General features: G+C 38.7%; 1 protein-coding gene across 13 annotated transcripts in view; it reads left to right on the forward strand.

Moving 5' to 3' along the window:
- Positions 1-7,087: 7,087 nt before the first annotated feature.
- The window catches only part of LOC116055092 (protocadherin-15-like), a 245,948-nt gene continuing 235,770 nt past the window's right edge, over positions 7,088-17,265 (forward strand). For 4 of the 13 annotated variants that reach the window (XM_035991965.1, XM_035991966.1, XM_035991967.1 and 1 more), the window contains exon 1: positions 7,093-7,527. The gene's annotated coding sequence lies outside the window, so the exon portion shown is untranslated. Of the gene's footprint in view, positions 7,528-17,265 lie in introns of all 13 variants that reach the window. The other 9 variants (XM_035991968.1, XM_035991969.1, XM_035991970.1 and 6 more) reach the window with 5 other exon arrangements.

Raw genomic sequence — 17,265 nt, forward strand, 5'->3', positions numbered from 1 at the left:
GTTTGGTGGCCTAATTGTTTTGTAATTGTTTTTTTTTTTCAAAAAGTTTAATATGTCTGAAAATATACATTAACATGAATCCATATCCAACATATTATTAGCACAAATAAATTGGCCTATTCGTGAAAAAAAACATTTAATTTTTACAACATTCATAATAGGCTTACTATAGGTAAAGTAGCCACTATAGTAGCCATCCAAAGATACAGTTAAGCTTAAGGATTCACTGTCCCTGTGTTTGACACATGATGTATTAATAATATAAAAATATCCATCCAGCAATCCATTTTCCTCCATCCGGCCTAGTTGAATATGCAGCTACATTTTATAAAATACATGTGGTAGGGGGCCCCTGCTCGGTCTCTTTCAGCTAAGGGGTCCTTGGCTTAAAAAAACGTTGAAGACCCCTGCTGTAAATCAGCTACTAATCAGGTATGTTCTCCACTGTATGGTCTGCTTGCAGAACACTGGAGTCTCTCATTAACAGGATAAGTGGTACTGTACAGGCACCTTGACTCTTAAGTCTGCTGCTTAGGTGTGTCAGGAGAGCAGCACTATCTTGGAAAAAAAGTAATTTCAGCTATTACTTCAGAGATTTCTTATATGCTTTCCAAGTAAAATATTCCACGTTTTAATTTACTTCTTACTGACTTTTTTTTCAGGATAGGCATAGGACTTTAAGAATGCCTCCTTATATGGGAAGTTTCTGCATTCATGAACCCAAGTGTGTCTCTCCTGGCTGTCATTTGCTCTTTAATTAAGAGGGCATTTCTTTCCTCCAGTGTCAGCATACGGATCAATTCTATTTGTTGTTCACTGACTATCACATCCATATTGCTTCTGTTACATCTACTTTCATTTGCTCTTGATTAACACATTTGTTTTACAGTGATGTAGTTTTTGCTGGTTATGTGATATAAATAATGATGTATGAGAAGAATGGCTGTCTATATGACTTCTTCCATGCTCTGGCTGTCACCCTTCACTCTCTGGTCCTGACAGTTGCCTTGTAAATAATGTGCAATGGGGAGCCAAATCAGTTGGCACATTTGTGACTGACTACCACCTGCCATTGACACACAGTGATTGGCAAACACATGTCATTGGCCGGGCTTTTGTTTGATTTAATCCTCATTCCAAAATCCATCCTAACATGTGTGTTGCCTCATGCATACCAATCAGAGGGCTGCCTGGGAGGTTACATTTTTCATTATCTGATTGTAGAAGACAAATTGTGGAATCACTAGCAATAATGATATAAGATTTTTAGTGGCAGAGGATCAGATTTGGCAAAGCATACTGCATATTATTATCACAGGCATAACACAGTGAGCACTCACGTTTGGGACTAAAATGTGTCAAATTTTGTTCTGTGCTGCAATATCTGTGTCATGTTCACAGGGTCCAAGATGTTGATTAATTATGAAAAATTACAAGCAGTCCATGACAACTTGCCCCTGATTTGTTTTGTGTTTTGAAAATTAATTGAGGGATGGTTATTCTTAAACTGAACCAATTAGAATAACATGGTTGTGTTTGTAGCAATATGTCAAAAGCATATCATATAGATTTGATAAATAGTTAATTACATTTGAATAAATGACAACTTTTTTAGAATCTACATTTAGTCTCTGATATCAACACATGGAAGACCTCACACATGAAAAATGATGCGCTGTCAGGACCATTGAACTACTTAACTGTGGTGGCATTAATTTTTCGACACTTATAAAACTTGGAGCCAATACTTTTTTACTGTAGGTAACCAGATATCAAAGCTGGTTTGAAATTAAACATGAAACAGTGGTTGTATACGCTACTTTAACAAGGATAGAACCAACAGGACACATGTTACAAAAGATGAAGTGGAACTGTGAAAATTGTGAATATGTTTCAAATTGCTAGAAAAATGATCAAAGAAAGTAAGATCCTTCATGTAAATCAGAGCAGTGTTCACTCTGGATTCAAAGTCAGATGGATGTACATCTCTGGTGGAGTGTAATGAATCATTCAAGCTGTCAAGAAATGTTACTGCATAGTAAAGGAGACCCAGATCTGACATCTTTATCTGCATAACAAGGAAGGTCGTGATTTTCTCACAGACAAAAACCTCGACATTTCTTTGATATAATCCACATGTTTTATTCATCGAGAGCTTACTGGGAGATTTGTGGTTTGGCCAAGTGCTGCGTGTTGAGCCATTTAGCACTAATTCCCCCTGAAATCTTTGTTATTGTTTGTGCTTAAACAACAATGCTATATCCCTTAAATCTGTTGGCTAAAGGATATGTCAGACAACCACAAATGGATTTTAATTAGATTAAACATCTCTCCGCAGTCATTGGCCGAACACCTAATTGAGTTATTATGATTAAGCTCAGTGTTTATGGACGAATGATTCCAACCTACCTGGAAATCAATAAGGGACACCTCAAGGACCATTTTCACGAGAAGTAGCATGCGTTGCATAATAATGTTTCTCCAGCTTCTACCCAGTGATTAATGAGATTTAATACTGGTGTTGAGTTTAGTCATTCAGTTTGTGTAGAGAAGCATGAGCTGCTTTAATGCATGTCTTAGATTGAAGTATGGCTTTAAATCCCTAATCAGAATCAGAATCAGAATCAGAAAGGGTTTTATTGCCAAGTACGTTTTTTAACACATACAAGGAATTTGTTTTGGTGTTGTTGGTGCACGTCACACATTCTTTAAATGGAATATTAAACAACATAAGTATAGGTATGAACAATATAAGTATAAGTATATGTACACAGTATGTATTCAATTAAAAATAATAACGTTCATACCTGAAATTCACAAATCTTTTAGACGTAGTTTTACATCAAGCACGTCTTTGCTCGGACATGCAATCACACAGCATATAGTGTCCATTGCTGCAGGTTCCTCAGCTTCCACCTTGTGCTAAATAAAGCGAGAATCTCTTGGCACCCGAGGATTCACAGATGGGTATAACCTTACACAGCACATTTTTCAGATAGAAGTTTATCATTCACCTTTCCATATGACAGTGCTGATCTATTTCATGTATTTTATACAACAATTCCATATCAGAGGCTTTGGTTTATGGCAATTGAAACTCATGTTTGTTGGAAGTGTGTATGTTTTTCCTGCATTTTCTTTTGACCTCACAACTCATTTTATTTTTCAATACTTACTATGCAAAATTAGAGTAATTTAACTGTTGTTACATGATCTGTTTTTGCAAAAAGAAGAAACTCAAACCATGGTTGACCCTCTTGTAGCCTGTTGTGTGACCATGACAAATATATTATAATATAATATAACAATTTAAAAAAATGTTGGTCCCATAATACTGATAAGGGATCATTTAGCATTTCCTTATTCTGCCATTCGATCAGACAAACTCTAATTCATGCCCCATGCTTATGTGGTGTCTTTATGCACCTTGAATGAATGAAATGTTTGATGTTTAATAATGACTTTATTTAATGTTTATTGTAAGTATTAGATGTTGCATATGTTGTGTGCTTCGACTAACTGCATTTGAGGTTTGCATTTGAAGAAAAAAAAAAGCCTTGAAGTTTTAATTAATAATTGTATTTTACAAGAGTTATAGTGAAGGTCTTACATGATTCAAATTTGGCGTGCAGGATATTGTCCAGACAATAAATTGCTTAATTTGTATTTTGTGGTTTACTTGATTATAAATTAGGATTTATATTATAGCATTTTCAAATTAAGAGACATATCTTCAACAAATTTAACAAATAATTTGTGAAATTGCTTTTCATTAACCATTGTTATTTGATAATAAGTATTGAGAAATTACGTCCTGGCCTGTGACATGGTCCGAAATACATGAGGGGAATTGAGCTCTAATTAGAAGCAAATTGATTTTTGCACTCCAAGTCTCGTAAGAATATCAGTAAAGAATTTGAGAATTCATTCTCATGACAGCCATGCTTATAAATGTCCCTGATATCCAGAGTAAGACAATGCTTAGGAATAGAAATATAGTTTATATGTGCACAGCAACCATGGTAACCAACCATCATTTTTCATTCCACTGCAGACTAATAAATGGCAACATCTAGGCTGTTTATGGCACTGTAGAATGAGCTGGAAGAACACAGCAGCATGATTCCTGTAGAGTACATTACATGACCAAACTGAAACAGTTTTTTGACACCAGTTGGTAAAAAGAGTTATTACATTATTAAAAAAATGTAATTGAAGGCTCAAACTCGCTATATAAGCCTCCTCATATAATGTCAAGCTTGCTAACACTATTAATTATGCAGCCTATATACATATTTATAACAAGACAGGTCTGATTGGTCTGAACAAATGTGAAGAGGCCATTTGACTGTTGCCCTCTCAATATTTGTGATGTTATTGGTGTAGATGACTATTATCAGCATGGTCAGTTGTGGCTGTAGAATAATTATATCAGTCTTGTATAACATCATAAGTTTAGCATAAAACCATAAAATCAGAATAGCGTAAATCAAGAGTTTTGAAAAGGAAGAACATAATCTTAAAATTGCATTAAACATAAATGATTTGCTTGTATTGTGTGTTTTTCCTTCTGATACTAAAGGTTTTTTCCTTTAGTAAGAAAGTTTTAACCCCTGTTACGTTTCCGGGGATGAAAGGACCCAAATGCAGGAAGAGGCAGGCAGGCAGGAGAAGGGTTGAGCTCGAGGATTTATTCATACAAAAAACCAACAAAAGGGATCCAAAAAGCAAAAGGCAAACACAATGAGTCCAAAACTGAGGAAGGCAAAAGACAAAGTCACAAATCCAAGTCAATACAAGTCCCCAGAGAAAAGGATAACAAAAAAAACACAGTGAAGATTCAGACACAAACTAACAGGGCAAGGACACAAAACGATCTGACAAGAAACAAAGGAAACACAGGGGCTAAATACACTAAGTAACGAGCAAACACGGGACAGGTGACACCAGGGCTGGGGAACAGGTGGAGTACATTAGACAATCACACAGGCGGAAAACACAGGAAGCAAAACTAGACATGACAAGACAGAAAACTGACTATCAAAATAAAACAGGAAACATAACATAATACAAAACAAAACCGTAAATTACACAAACACAAGGAGACAAGACATAGAACTAAAATACCAGATACAAATTAGAACAGAAAACAAAGCAAAAAACCGAAACCATAACAGACCCCGGTCTTATTTCAAACCGGATTTAGTTTTAGGTCTAATCTTTCCTTTCACAGTAAGAAGCGGAAGAGTTGAGAAAAGAAACAGTTAAAAATGTTGATGTATTTGCATACACCAAATCAGAGCTTACTGTACATGGGATCAGTGTGGGATAAGCTCAGCTAAGACTATAGGCACTTTATACTATACAATCTCATGTGCAGATTCAGCACTTGCATCTAATGCACTTGACACTGAGGGTGTTTTTACTCTGCTTAGCAAGATTTACAGAAACAAATAGACAAATCTCAACTGGTCTTTCACATCCTGCCTGATGAATAGATGGTATGCAGATTGCAGATTGCAGATTGTTTTGCAGATGCAAACTGCAAACACAGCACCCAAGGTCCTCGCAGTTCATTCTTACTCTTACACATGAATTGTAATGTCAAAATGTTCTTTGGCAGTTATAAATTTAGCACAGAAATTTAAAAAAAAGCAACAGCAGGTAATTATATGCTTTATGTGTATCCAAAAAACCAAAAGAAGAACTGGACATGTCTAATTTGCCTGGCAGGTATTAGATTTAACCCCTATGTTTTGTTGACATTGGCTTCACTTTCTAAAGACCTGAATGCTATATGAGTAAAGATGATAATAACTGCAAATTCAACATAGTTTTAGCCTTTTCTTCTGGCCTTATTGAAACCATGTAGAACAGTATTAAAGTGGTTACCCTTCCCTTTGACACAAACTGGGCATGCACATTTAATGAAGGTGACAAAATACAGAATTGACCAACAAAGAAATGTACAACATGCTATCCTACAGAGAGGCACTACTTACTGATTGTTTGTGGTCAATCATTTGACCCCAGAGCTGTCTAATTCCGTTAGACCCTTTATTAACAAACCGTTACAAAAACAATCAAATAGTGCAGCGTAAAATGTACTGTCAACTCCAATTTTAGATATGGAGAATAATGAAAAAACACTGTTTTTAACAATGTTTTACAGCTGGGATCTCTGAGACTGCAAACAGAGTTTCTCAAAAAAATAGGAGAAATCATGAAGAATGAAGGTAATATAACAGTGTTAAGTATGTTTTAAGATGTGTTAGGAGGATCAGTATACTCTTCAGGACCCCTAATTGAAGATTGGGGTTAAATGCAGGACTTGGAGGCAGGCAGATTAAGTTAAATCAAAGTTTACACGTTGGTTATTAAAAACAGAGTCCGTCAAAATTGTTAATGAGACAGACAAAAAGGCAGATAAATGGTCACAACAGGGTGGGAGAAACAGTAAAGACCCAGCTGGGAAATGAGGGAAAGTGCGTAGCCTAAATGCTGTAGACCTGATTAGGGAATTGTGTACACAGGTGTGCGTGACGCGTCACGTGACGGCTAAAGGCAGGAAATACAACACCCGCGTTTGGAGGGAAGGCATGTCCTGTAATGACGACAGGAAAACTGATTCTAAGCATTATTAAGAACTGGTAGTAGCCATAACACATATTCTGAGATGTTTTATTATTTGGGCTAAGGTCAAAACATCATCCAGCTGTATACTGAGGGCGTTCAGTGAGGCTCCAGAGAGATTTAGATTAGTTCCACCTCACTGATATTTAATTCATTTGATGCTCCGAGTAGAATAACAATATGAGAATGGAATCAAATCCCTGCACCAAATGATATAACTCAACAAAAGTAATCTCGGAAGGTGCGTCTAAATCAAAATCGTATCAATTGGCTTAAATGTGGTTACAGGGTGCTGCACATGAAGACATTTGGGAATCCCCTGCGTGTGGATAAAACTCTCCAGGACAACTTTTGGTGGCGCCAGAGCGCAAGAAAAGAGGAAGTATGGTGGGAAATCAGCACAACGTATCATGGGTTAATCTGCCCGGAGAATCGCTTAATGGTTCGGCCGTCTCCACATCCCGCTAGATGATGTGTGAATCTTTTCGGCGGGTTTTTGGATTTGCCATCTGTCAGGAATGGTAAACGGGCTTTCTCGCTGAAGACCGAGCCAACCTATTGCACTTTTTCATTGGAAAACGTAAACATCTCTGTGCAGGGTCGCCTGCATTAATGGTAAAAAAGCGGACAACTTTGTCTAACCGGCTGCGCAAGAGAAAGTGAGCCACACGCATACATTGACAGTGGTGAGATTATAAAAAGGCTCTGAGCGCCCGGGAGGCTCCGACCCCTTTCGCTTTGAAGATTATAGGGTTGACGACGTCTGAAGGACACTTAGAACTGGATTAGGTATTGTGCAGCCTAACCTACTTCTCATCACTCCTACATCTTGTCCTCTGAATATTTGCGCAATGACCTTTGGTGCACTTGGAATACATCGGGTGCGTCCCTGAGGTGAGAACATTTTTAAATACTGAGTTTTTTTTTGGCTGTTGGGATTACATTATATTACATTATGTGAAGTTATGTCAGACAAATGCATCCACTTCCAACACATAGCAGTTGGTATTTGGAAAATGCCATCCTTTATCGGAGCCTGTTACGCGCAGGTGCCATCGCAATCCTTGTGAATAATATAATCGAAATCTACATATATTTGACAGGCACAGTTTTATCCATCACATTGCACGTTCTATGGCTTTATCCAGGCACCATGCACGGTAGCTTATTTCACGCGCTTAACACGTCAGTTTACTCAAGCGCTCTAAAGAAACAACACTCCATACGCATGAAGGCAAGGCAATTTGCATTATGTGCACCACGATCAGTACTTAACGTGTATTAGTCTGCTTCCTGCTTGTGTGGTAGCATTGTCAAAGCTGTTATAAAATGCCTCGACCTACTCTGATCGGGAAATGGATAATAATTTCGGTGTGAGCTTTCTTCTTTCAGATTGCCACTATTTAGAAACACATGTGATTTGGATTGACTAAGACAGTGCTATCATTTTGAGCTCGCCCCACGCCAGAAGCCAAGGGAGACATCTTTCTTGTCATACGATGTTTCACATGGAGTTGCTTCAGATAGGACACTCTCAACTAACGGACAACACTAATAAAACACTGAAGAGTATGCAATTTATTCTGTAAAGAAAATGAGAATTTCATAATGCTCATTTATAGAGCAAACTGTCTCTGCATCAGCTTTAAAGAATTTTACGATTTGTAGTTCACTAAAAATGCAGTAAATCCTGAGAAAATACTTTAAAATAGACTTGAGTTGATGATATAGAGTGCACATGATCCAGACCAAACTGAGGGCACAGACAGCTCATTTTATTGTACCACATAGTAAAGCATTGTCTAATGCCTTGAACTTCAGTCTATCGATCTATACTGTACAATAGAACGCAACAGAAGGCCAAATGTATAGCCCAAAAGCCATTGTAATTAGTTTATTATTGAGTGGCATGAATAATAAAACCCCCTGTGCTACATTGAACATCAGTTCAGTGCAGTCTGACTTGGACTTCCACATGTATTCAAGTTAAAGTTTTAGATCTCCCTGAGGACTATAGCACACAATTAATGCTCAAACCTGGCACACATTTTGATTTGACGGTATTTCTGTGATTGTAGGTTGTTGCAGACTGATGGGTATTCATCTAGCTGGTTTCAATCAGTGAGATGGAATTTATTGATATTATGTGATTAGTGCTGATTATAATGACCACCAAGAATCTTCTTTCTCTTGTCTTTTATGATTCTATTTTATTCAATGTGTACTACAGTTCCCATCAGCTACAGGTTTGGGTAAAAGTGTGCAGGGAATACTTAAAAAGCACTGATGTCTTCATCAGTCTAGGTTTAGGCCAGTTCTTTCCAGAGGCTCACATTTGGGAAATGAGAGATGAAGAGTAGCGTGGCTCAGGCCAGCCAGACTCCATTGATATTCTGCCTGTGTCCTGCTCCATAGGCAGCCCATTGTCATGGCTCGCTCAGTAGGATAGCATCTGATGATTGAGGGGTATGGAAGAGGGTTGACGCCAGCATGGAAAGAAACTAAAGGTTCATTTGTTGAAGGTTACAGAGATGGCCTCACAGTAAAGGCTGATAGTATGTAGTCTAATGTATACATTAGATGTTATATTTTTGCATTTTTTGGATTTACTCTCGAGTAAATCCAAAAATATTATAACATCTAATGTGATATTTTATAGGGGTGTGCAAAAAAATTGATTCATATTCGTAACGCGATTCAAGCTCTACCGATTCAAAATCGATTCATAGAATTCCAAAATCAATTTATATTTAAAAAAAAAAAAAAAACATTTCATTTTTTGTATTGTATGTCTATTGCAATCACATGGGAAAAGTACCTACATTTACATACTTTGAATCGTTTTTTTAATCGAGAATCGTTTTTTAATCGAAACTCAATTTTTGAATCGAATCTTGAGCCTAAAAATCGATATTGAATCGAATCGTGACATTTTCTGAATTGTGCACCCCTAATATTTTAATGATAGTTTAGTACAAGTCCAAACTAATGTAGTCAGTTCAATTTTGTTTATTTTCACTTTCTTAGAGAAGAATTACAATTATATCAACAAAATAACACTTTTTCAAAACCCAATTCTCTAATTGTACCCTTGGTGGCATACAAATAAAAACGGATTTCCAAGCAATGCAGGTGCATCCCAAGATTCAAAGGGTGCAGCTTCTCTAACATCAGGTGCAACAGTGCCACACTGTGAGGCCACTCAGCCCTAGAAGATTCATGGCCAGCCAAGCAGAAAGATTTATCTGTCGTGAGTGCGTGAAATTGCAATGCTCTGCAGTATTCTGTCCAGGGCTGGTGAGAGAGACAGATCCTCCATTGCTTTGGGAAATAAAGAAGTAACAGAGAGGTGTCACACCCAAAAAAAAGTAGCAAGCATTAATGGCTGCCTGTGGTCTGTGTCAGGTAGAAGTGATCAAGCCCACATTTTTTTTTTTTTTGGGAGGGAGAAAGGAAAATAGCAACCACAAAGGAGAAACAAAGGAATTTGTCTGAGGAGTCAAACAAATAAGAGTAACTTCTTAAGAGTGCCATGGAAGTTGACAAAAGTTGTGCAAAACTTTACAAGTGGCGGCTGTAGTTGGATTGCACTCTCAGCTCAGCATTGAATATTTTCCTCACTTAGGTATTACACATTGCAAATTTGCTGCCACTTCCTGTAAAAGTGTTAATTACATTTTTTTTGTGTTGATTTATAACTTAAAAGGATTATATAGAGTAAATCAGTTCATGCTTAGACATGTGAATTGATTGCATTTTACTTATATTTAAAGGATAACACTGAGATGACAAATAAGGATGCTAATTTAGATTTATTTTTTTTTCTGAACGATATCCGACCCTCGTTAACTGATCATTAACTCTTAACTGACAATCGGGCAACTGATTCCCAGTTCATCCGTCTATGAGGCTAAGTCATACTTTCAGCCTCCGCGGACAGCTGCAGACTTGTACCGGTCACAATGAAAATTACAGTAAAACTGTCAAAACACAGGCAGTAAAGATTCAGATTCAGAGGACTTTTTTCATTTTGGAAGGACTGCTATGACCTTCAGATCGAGATTACAACATTTCATCAGCTTGGTCTTAAAGGAACACGCCGACTTATTGGGAATTTAGCTTATTCACCGTAACCCCAAGAAGTAGATAAGTCCATACATACCCTTCTCATCTCCGTGCGTGCTGTAACGCTGTCTGACGGCCCCAGCTGCAGCAGCCCATCACAGAAAATGCAGGTGAATGGTTCCAGCAATCCTACTGCTCCAAATTGTGACAAAAGTGACAAAATAACGCCAACATGTTCCTATTTACATGTTGTGATTTGTAGAGTCACAGCATGTACAAAAAACAACGTAACATGAGACACAGCCATCTTCTAACCGTAAACAAACCGGGAACTATATTCTCAGACAGGTTTGCTGCAAAGCAAATCACTCCGCCCAAGTAGCAGAAGTAGCAGAGCTTCGCCTTCTGAGAATATGGTTCCCGGTTTGTTTACGGTTAGAAGATGGCTGTGTCTCATGTTACATTGTTTTTTGTACACGCTGTGACTCTACAAATCACAACATGTAAATAGGAACATGTTGGCGTTATTTTGTCACTTATTCGGAGCAGTAGGATTGCTGGAACCATTCACCTGTATGTTCTGTGCTGGCCTGCTGCCGCTGGAGCCGTCAGACAGCGTTAACAGCACGCACGGAGATGAGAAGGGTATGTATGGACTTGTCTAACTCTTGGGGTTACGGTGAATGAGCTAAATTCCCAATAAGTCGGCGTGTTCCTTTAAAGTGCCCATATTATGAAAAAATCACTTTTTCTGGGATTTGGGGTGTTATGTTGTGTCTCTGGTGCTTCCACACACATACAAACTTTGAAAAAAATCCACCCATACTGTTTAGAGTGAGATACGGTTTCTGAATGTGTCCTGCCTTCAGTCTCTGGGTGAGCTGTTCAAAATCGGCACGGCTTGTGACGTCACAAGCTGAAATGAGCAGGCTAACCACAACCATTAGCTCGTAGCGTTAGCATGCTAACGCTATGGCTAACGCTAGCATGCTAACGCTAGCATGCTACCTCGTTCTCAATAGCAAAGCACTGCTACAACACACTCAAGTTCACCATAATCTACAAAAGAACTACTTACATGTGCGCCCTCATTTAGAAGTCTCCCAGCTAATCCTGCCTTGTAACTGACCAAAGTTGTAGAAACAGCCTTTCTTTTACTGTCTATGGAGCTAGCTAGCTGACATGATCTACATCTGAGCTACTGGGCATGTGCAGTGCAATCAAAGATAGTACAGAAGAAGAAGAAGAAAAGAGGTCTCACTCTGTAGCTAAAACAGAGACCAGCTGAAAAGAGGATCTGCAGCAGTGAGAGAGAGCACTGCAGTACAACACGAATATGGTGTTTTTTGAAAATTAAACCATGTAAACCTATTCTGGTACAACCTTAAAATACAATTATGAACCTGAAAATGAGCATAATATGGCTGCTTTAAGGTGTTGTAAATTTATAGCCAAAAGCTTGTAGCTGCATTAGGTCTTAGTAGACTTGACTAACCGTCATGGCTGGCAGGTGTAGCAGAAATCTGTGTCAAAGTCCCCACTGAAGCATTAAGGGAGAAGATGATTTCAAGTTATCTCAATGTGGCAACACCAATCGTCTCACAATTAATGGAAAATGGAACTTGATTTGAATAGGAAAAACTAAGCATATGGACGCACTACAGATCTATTCTGGGATTTCCTTCTCTTGTTCTTTCCCGCTGCTTCATCTCTCTCTTCTTGTCACTCTCAAACACAATGACTAGTTCTGTCCACGCAGCACCCCTTATCTTAAATAACTTTTTTGTTCTTCTTCAGCTTAATGAAGTATTTTATTTCTGTGTTAATATGTTGGATCCTGTTCTTTAAGATTTAGTTAACACACGGACCTTATTGTTGTAGGGAGCACAGTCGGATAATCTACAGTAGAACGCAACAGAATCCTAAAGGGCAATTTGTTCCTCAGCTCCTGTGCTTTCACCCTTTTGTTAAGCCTCTGAATGTGCACTATAACTAATGCTGACTGGGCAGCTGTGTCTTGTAGAGAGTAGGAAACTTTAAGTGTTAGACAAATATGTTTGAGAATGCTGGGCTGATTGGAATCAAAGGTCATTCTGAGAAAATATGAGTCTTAAAATGAACTTTCTTGCTTCAAAAATGATTACCTAAGTGTCTTTGAGAAGGGCAGTGGTCAACAGTGTGCTGGTTAGCTCCACGATGTGCATGTGTTAGCTTTGTGTGTATACTGTAAGCCATGTGTAACCTTTCCTCCATATAAAACCCTCAGCAGGTATGTCTGTAAGTAATAAAGAGGCTGCATAATAGTGTTTCCCCTTTATTGAATTGCCCATTTTAATAAGAGTGGCAAACTACAATAGCAACTTGCCAATTACACCAGCTGCAAAAGCTATAATTGAGCGGTTATCATGCTGTTGATATTTGGGCCCCTTGCCCTGTGAATCAATAATTAGATAGAGGCTGATAGCTCTTTGTTGTTTACTTGCCCTTCAGTTAAAGTTCATCTAATGAGCAGGATCAAACCACTGCATCAGTAAGTTAACATTAAATGTCATTTTCATTTAACAGCTGCCCTTGGAAGGAATTTTTCATTTTTGCTCAAGGAACCACTGACAGCTCAAGCTTTGAAGGGGAAACTGTTAGAGAGAAGCAGATATGCAGAATATTTTTTCTATCATTTGTAAGGAAGTTTGCAGGTGTCCATGTGTTTGCTGATTGAAATTTGATTTGCATGAATTCATATTTGCCTCAGCTCCAAATAAATACTGCTGTACAGAATGCAAATAGAGAGGAAGGATGTGAATGATCATACTATGATAATAGCTTGACTAAACGTTGGCTGCACCATTTCTAGGCGTGGACCGATAAACAGTGTGGCCATGTTTTAATTTCACACTTCAGCAAGAGTATTTATCTGTGGCTGGAGTGGCAGGATATGGTATATGTTCTGTATCTTTACCATGCAAGACGGTTGCATGGACCCTCTGTAACCTCACTTCTATATGCACTTCATGATTAATGAATTATTGAAATATTGTGAAATAGGGCTGGATGATTAATCGAAAAATAATCATAACCGAAAGTCAGAGCCTATAACCAACGTCATTTTACCAAGTCGGTTATTTCGGTCTTTTAATCCTATTAATATTTCCGCGGCCGCCCACTGTGTGTTAATGTACTTTCCCCTTAAAGGAGAATTCCGGTCAATTTTTACGTTAATCTTGAGCGCTATAGCTACGCGAGTACTTTCGATAGAAAAAACTACGGTGGCCGACGGGGGCAGACGCCCTGCAACTTAAGAAAACACACGCAAATAGACAAAACACAAGCAAATTAAGAAAACAACTTCATTAAGTTGACAACATATGTGCAGCATTCAGCAAATGCACTGCAAATACCACAGCACAACCAAATACATAAACGCATTGCAAATAAAAAAACGATGCAAAAAGAAAAGCACGCAAACCCCGAAAAAAGAAGCGATGCAAAAAGAAAAACAACTTCATTAATTTGACAGCACATGCGCAGCATTCAGCAAACGCACTGCAAATACAACAACACAACCAAATAGATAAACGCACTGCAAAGACACACAACACAACCAAATAGAAAAACGCGCTGCAAAGACACACAACACAACCAAATACATAAACGTGCTGCAAAGACACACAACACAACCAAATAGATAAACGCGCTGCAAATATGAAACGATGACCTCTAGAGCAACTAGTGGAACAGCTTGATTTTTGCTGTATGTGTTTATATGTGCAGGTGGGATTTATTAATTTTGATAAATCCCACGGTAAATTGGCTGGTTTACTAAACAGGGAGGGACTATACATCCTGTCTGTTTTTTGTATTTAAAGAGCGAATTGCTCCACAATATGAATACAGATTAATCACTTATTTTGTTGGTAACCGTTGTTGTATAATCACAATATTACACTTGAGGAGGCCTATACTCAGTAATTTCGAACTTCAAAATTAAACCCTCTCATGTGGCTTAAAGCCCATGTTGCAGGGTTTATTTTCTTATGAATTTGTGCAATTTGCTTGTTGGTAATAAACATTTAAACTGTTACCCAACAACATCAAATACAATGGATATCACAAACGGAATAAAATACGAAAAAGTAGTACTATTTTACAGCAGCTTGCAATGATTCTCTTTTCCCCCACAATGCATTGCACTACGTCACGTTGGGGAGACGACAGACGAAAGCCCCATCTCTGTTCACTGTCTATGGGCTCGGTCTGTGCCACTGGTGTTGCAAAATATGGCTTTTGGTCTCGACCGAGTCCATGTGTCTTTATTATGTGTATAATAATATTTGAGGGAAAGTGAAACACAGCTTGGACGGGGATACTGTTCGGCTTTTCACAAGTTTAGACAGCTAGCTACGCCGACGCAGCTGCGTTAGCCTAGACTGCTAGCTGGGTAAATATTACGACTGCCTTCGGAGTTTCCTATATCTGCATCCACGTTGTCAACATAAGACATGTTGCGTTAGTGCTCCTTTTGTACCATCATTTTATTGAATGAAATGTTAAGCTTCGCTCCTACGAGATGGGTGGGTTTTTGTTAGCTACATACAAAGCTAACTGGCTATAGTTAGCCTGTATGCTAGCGGAATTAGCTAACGTTGCGTAACCAGCCAGCAACTTCGGCAATCGGCAGTGGTTTCTGTAAGCTAACCACGGCAGTATTGTCGCCCACAATCAACCTCTGCTGCTAAAAGCAGTCAATCTGCAGTGATGTTTGAAATAGAGATGCTTGTGGATGTGTTAGCTGTCGTGGTTAGCTCGCCGGAACTACTGCCGAAGCTGCTGGCTGGCTACGCAACGTTAGCTAATTCCGCTAGCACAGGCTAACTATAGCCAGTTAACTTTGTGTGTAACGTAGCTAACAAAAACCCACCCATCTCGTAGGAGCAAAGCCTAACATTTCATTCAATACAATTATGGTACAAAATAATGTCTTATGTTGACAACGTGGACGCAGATATAGGAAACAACGAAGGCAGTCGTAATATTTACCTAGCCGTCTAGGCTAACGCTGTTGCGCTAACGTTAGCAAAACGTCGGCGTAGCTTTAGGTAGCTGTCTAAACTTGTGAAAAGCCGAACAGCATCCCCATCCAAGTAATAAATAAACACTAGGCAAATATGTTGTTACTGAAGCTAGTAGGCTACCATCAAAACGTGAGATATCTAATCGAAAATGTGTTTACAACGTCGGGGGATTTCACAGGTGGGACTGACTGGCAAGTTAGCCCATAGCTAGCATGATGCCTTCTATTTCTAGATCTAGCTAGATTACCAGTACTTATCTGAACTAACGACATGATCACTGTCACTAAATATAAAGAAAACATTGACTTTCACTCGGTGCTATTCACAGACAGTAAAAACACCTCTTCCACCTCTTCCTCATCCCAGTCAGTCACCATAGTTCTAGTACTAGGCTGAAGCACGTCTCCCCAACGTGACGTCATCACCGAATTGCGTTAAAAAACCCACTAAACGACTAAAACGGTAAAAACTGGCCTTTAACGCTATTTGGTGACATTTTTAACAATGATATACATATGTTGAGTGCTTTATGTACCCATTAATCAACAGTGGTGGTTAACCTGCAACATGAAAAACAAACGTCAACGTTAAACGCTGATGCAGTTTTAAATGTTTTATCACCACGAGGTTACAGACGTCTCTGCTGATTGAGTACCACCTGTGACCTGAGACACACCCACCAAACGAGAGAAAACATATCTCAAGCATAGACTTAATATTTACAGTCTCTCTCTCTCTCTCTCTCTCTCTCTCTCTCTCTCTCTCTCTCGCGCTCTCTCTCTCTCTCCCCCCGTGGGGTCGAAAATCAAGCTGTTCCACTAGCTGCTCCCTCTAGAGGTCTGGAGAACTTCCGTTGTGTAATCTGGATGCAGCGTTTTTTTGTTGCATTTGTTTTCTGGGTTTGTGTGCTTTTCTTTTTGCATCGTTTCATATTTGCAGCGCGTTTATCTATTTGGTTGTGTTGTTGTATTTGCAGTGCGTTTGCTGAATGCTGTGCATGTGTTGTCAAATTAATGAAGTTGTTTTTCTTTTTGCATCGCTTCTTTTTTCGGGGTTTGCGTGCTTTTCTTTTTGCATCGTTTTTTATTTGCAGTGCGTTTATGTATTTGGTTGTGTTGTGGTATTTGCAGTGCGTTTGCTGAATGCTGCACATATAATGTTGTCAAATTAATGAAGTTGTTTTCTTAATTTGCTTGTGTTTTGTCTATTTGCGTGTGTTTTCTTAAGCTGCAGGGCGTTTGCCCCTGTCGGCCACCGTAAAAAAACCCGACCCGAATCAGTACAGGTAACATGGAGAAGTTGCAGCTACGTGTAAAAGCGTCCACTGAGCTAAAACGGCAGTGGTTGGGGCAAGTTTTAGAGTGCCTTTGTGCCTCTTAACAGACATAAAATGCAATTAATATGTATGGGCCACATGAACAGGGCCCTTACGTGTCAACAAGATGCGTTTTCAACTCAGACATTGTTTAAATTCACCTACTCTGGTGACCTGGTCCCT

This window comes from Sander lucioperca, chromosome 15 (genome assembly GCF_008315115.2).
Source record: "Sander lucioperca isolate FBNREF2018 chromosome 15, SLUC_FBN_1.2, whole genome shotgun sequence".
Taxonomy (NCBI): Eukaryota; Metazoa; Chordata; class Actinopteri; order Perciformes; family Percidae; genus Sander; species Sander lucioperca.